This window comes from Tenrec ecaudatus, chromosome 3 (genome assembly GCF_050624435.1).
Source record: "Tenrec ecaudatus isolate mTenEca1 chromosome 3, mTenEca1.hap1, whole genome shotgun sequence".
In the NCBI taxonomy this organism is placed as follows: domain Eukaryota; kingdom Metazoa; phylum Chordata; class Mammalia; order Afrosoricida; family Tenrecidae; genus Tenrec; species Tenrec ecaudatus.
Genome location: NC_134532.1, coordinates 56,507,359 through 56,511,873, shown reverse-complemented (window position 1 = coordinate 56,511,873; position 4,515 = coordinate 56,507,359). Strand labels below are relative to the sequence as shown.

At 39.6% G+C, this 4,515-nt stretch overlaps 1 pseudogene; it reads left to right on the top strand.

The window, feature by feature from the left end:
* Window positions 1-1,424: 1,424 nt before the first annotated feature.
* On the top strand, window positions 1,425-2,211 carry LOC142443404 (thyroid transcription factor 1-associated protein 26-like; annotated as a pseudogene).
* The last annotated feature ends 2,304 nt before the right edge of the window (window positions 2,212-4,515 follow it).

Sequence of the window (4,515 nt, the reverse complement as noted above, 5' to 3'; positions counted from 1 at the left end):
AGATATTCAGGGCAACATTCCTTTTATAGCTCTGTTGACATAATTAATATGATGTTTCCGTGAAATGTAATATTTCTAAGTTATGCAAAGTCCTAATGTTTATCTACCACAACAAACTGATAATATTTCGAAGGATGAAGAAATAGATCAAGAAATAATAATTAATGAAATACACATTTTCAGGTAGTACCATTTACAATAGCCAAGTGTAAATGAAAATATCTATATCTATACTTGAATAAAAAACAACAGATTTATATGAGGAAAACTACAGAAATTACAAGAAATCAAGTGTGACCTCAGCAAATGGGATAATATCCCATGCTCCTTGACCAGACGACTCAATGTAGTACAGTTATCAGTTCTACTCAAGGCACTAGACAAGTTTAATTCACTCCTGACAAAATTACCCTCATCTTTCTTCAAAGAATTGCAAAAACACTGATTACTAACTTCATATGGTAAGGGCATAGGTCAGGGGTTGAACCTACAAACTTCTCCTTGGTAGAAAGATAAAACTGTTCTCATAAAAGACTTAAACCTACAGAAGCCCTTTGTAGGCTGGCTTTGAGTTGGAATTTTGGGGTCATTTAGGATTTTTTTGTGGCATGTGATTTTTAGGGCTTTAAGGTCATTTATTTTTTTTTGCGCATTAGGGTAGTTTGGGCTTTAAGGGTGTTTTATAAGGTTTAAGGGAGTTTTCAAGGGATTTAGGGGTGATTTTTTGGTGTGTATAGGTATTTTTTAGCAGGTAGGGGTGTTTTTAGTGATCTTACAGGGTTTCTTAGAGATTTTAGGGTATTTTAAAATATTTTATGTGTTTTTCCCCAGCATTTTATGTTTTGTTGGGGCTTTCATGTTGTCTTCAGGGCATTTATGTGGTTTTGGAAGTTCATGGTTTGGGAATCTTCTAGGGATATGATTTGGAAGTTCCACATGTTTTGGGAGGCATTTAGTGTGTTATTTGTGGCTTCAGAGTGTTATTTGAATTTTAGGGAATATTATGGCTTTTCAGACATTTTAAGGCTTTTAGGGTGATTTTAGTGTTTAAGGGTGTTTATTAGGCTTATATGTGTTTTTATGGCTTTTAGTGTTTTGTTAAAATTTTAGGGTGCTTCTTAAGGCATTAGAGTGTTTGGGGGGATTAGGTTTTGGTTTTCAGGGCTTTAGGGTTTTGTTGGATTATTTTTTGCTTTCATGGTGAATTCATGTCTATTAGGCTGTTGGACTTTTACAGGGTTTTATAGTGCTTCGGGTTGCTTTGTAGGGATGTTCTTGGGGTTTTAAAAGACTTTTAGCGTGTTTTTAGGGCTTCACGTGTTCTTTATTTTGCGTTTTAAGGCATTTGCATAATATTAGGGCATTTATTATGTTTTCGGGACGTAAGGAGTTTTTTTTAAGACTTATGGCGCGAGGCCTCCGCCATGGCGCCGGTGAAGCTGCGCGCCGAGAGTCGGGGTTTGCATGGCGAAGCGCTTTCTCCAGTGGAAGTCACGAAGAGGGACTTGAAACAGAGAAGGTGGCGATCGAATCATCCGAAGGCTTTTTCGGGGAGCGTCCGCGAGGGGCAAGGCTTTGCACTTCGAAGAAAGCTAAAGATTCAGCAGTTACAAGAAATTGCTTTGGAAGGAAAGAAAGTTTCAAACCTCACGGGAATCCCAGTTCACAGATCAATACCCAGACCACCTGAAACATCTCTATTTAGCTGAAGAAGAAAGGCTCAAGAAACAAATCAGAAAAGTTCGCCAGCCTTTGCCAGAAGGACAAGTTGCACCACCTTTGCCAGAAGATCACGCCAGCCTTGACCAGGCTGTGTCTGAGGAACAGTGCAGTCTGGACCATCCTCTGCCAGAAGAACATTGTAGCACCGCAGTAAACTCCTTTGCTACCCTAAAGACAAAGAGGAAGAAAACATCCAATCAGAAAGCACAGGAAGAAAATTCACAGATCCAAGCCAAACGTGCTGCTAAGAAACAGGAATTTGAGCGGAGGAAACAGGAGCGAGAAGAAGCTCAAAGACTCTACAAAAAGAAGAAAATGGAAGTGTTCAAAATATTAAGCAAAAAGACTAAAAGGGGCCAACCAAATTTGAATTTACAAATGGAATATCTTCTTCAAAAAATACAAGCAGGAAATTAAATCAGATACATCCTTAATCAGTGGCTGAAGCATCTGCATATGTCGACTATTTCTGAATGGACAAGGGGACTTCAAATCTTCCAAGGGAAAGTTCCATTGTCTTTTCAGTACATCTTTCACAAACTTTTTGAAACTTTCTTGTGCAATGTGCCTCTTAACAGCCAGCTAAATATATGAGCATAAACTGTATTGCTAAGTTACACTAAGTGTAAAATGTTGCAAATGCTCTTTTTTTAAAGGACATTTTCTATACAGGTTGTACATTATAGGACTTGTTTTAATTTGTTTCTAAAGAAAAATAGATTGAAGAACCGAAAGCACCTTCTATTTGGGAGCAGACTCAAACATAAATACTTTTGTAATATGTAAAGTAAGTACAAAATGTTTTATAGGAACAGCTTTAATGCAGTGCTTCAATTTACACAGTGTTCAGCAATTGCGATCTGCGATTCATTTCAACAATGGAGGCCAACAGTCCTGCTTTGCTTTTATTTTAAATTAAGTGCATTTTGCTGGGAGATGGACTTTCTAGAAATATCAGGGCAGAAATTTTATTCAGGACAAGTAGTGCTGCAACTACCTTGTGGCCCACTATATAAGGATATGATCTCTAAGAGCAGATGTGGGCATAAGGACTCAGTCATTAGTTGTAAATATTTCCTGAAAGAAATGAAATACTTTCTTAATCTTTGGTCATTCAGATAGTCATGTAAACCAGTAGTGTTGCAACAAGAATTAAGCTTTCCAGATCTGTGCAACTGTATTGTAAGAACACTGTCACTGAAATGTGTCCCCTGTTGGTGCCCTTGGGAACTAAGGCAAGTACTGGGATGTTTCTTCTGCTTATTTCTTGGCAATCATTGAAAAACATGTTGGCAACAATCATTGCAAGCAAAAGGTTTGTAATAACAGTCATTTAAAAATTGTGATTGCGTAATGAAATGTTAAAAGTGGTAACGAATGTCGCCTGAAACTGCATTACAGCTGTAGTAGGACTTCCATGTACACTATCAATTGATTCTGCATTCTAAAATGCAATGGGGAGAAAGACCTGCGATCTTTACTTTGGGAAAAACAGCCACATAACTGAAGGGGAAGCCAGAGAGATTGCTTTGGCACGATCCCAGCTTATTGCATTGACAGACAGAATGCAGTAGGAGATGCTGAGTTTATTAAAGAAGGTTGCACAAGATAGGTTACCCTTTTACACTTCTCACACAAATTGTCCACTGACATTAGTTACACTGTGTCGACCTTCTTCCAGATTGCACCTCGTTTGTTCCCTTTGCAGTATGTTTCCCTTCCTCCTCCTCTTCATTTTTGCTTCTGAGAAATTGTTGACCTTTCGTTTTCAAATAGATTGGTTTTCAAACAAAGGTACCACTCACATCATGGAGTAGCCTTTGTGTACTATTTCAATAAAGGGTGATTTCACAGGATAAAAAAAAAATTAGACTTATGGCGCATTAGGGTGTTTTAGAAAGCCTTTTACCATGTATTTAATGGTCTTAAGATGTTTTAGAGAGTCTTTAGGGGTGGTCTTAGCATTTTAGAAATATTTTAGACGTTTTAGGGTTTTTAAGGCATTTATAGTGTTTTTAAGACTTTTAAGGTGTTTTTAGAACACGGCTGACAGGTACACACTATTTCAATCAGGCTCTGGTTAGTGCCTCTCAATCAATTGGTGACATGGGAGTCTGGATAATGGATTACCTTTACTCTGCAGATGAGAAAACGCACTCAAAAAGACACAGGTGTTGACCCACAGGCACACAACTGGTTAACAACAAAGACATATTCACAACCAGTGTTGGGAGCCAGAGCCCTAAGCCCCACATACCTGTCCCCAGCCGAACAGTCAATCTATCCTTAACCATCAAATGATCTGAGCAGATCCTCCCACCCAACTCACCTTCCCATGCCAAATATTTTATTTCAGAAGGTGGCAGTGAATCTGCAGCTCTGAGAGAGGGACATATCTGATCGGAGCACATGGAGCAGATGAAGGGGGAGGAGGGGAATGTGGAGCACATCCTGGCACACCAGGACTTGAGGATGATGTTCCCACTCAGAGAATCCAGTCCACATAGAAGACCACATGGCCAGCCCCACGATGAGACAAGACACCCCTCAAAGACCCATAGCCTTAGAGGGGACAACACTGAAGACTCAGTGTGGGAAATGCGCCCGAACTAATCCTGCCACACCGAGGCATAACACTAAGGGGGTACAGCAGAAGAGAAAGAAAACGAAGCACCAAGGTCTCCAGGGAATGCCAAAGGATGACTTTGGGGCCAGTACTTGGTACACCAACAGACTGGACTGGAAAACACTCTTAAAGGCCAACAAACCGACCTTGAACTAACGATGAGCCAC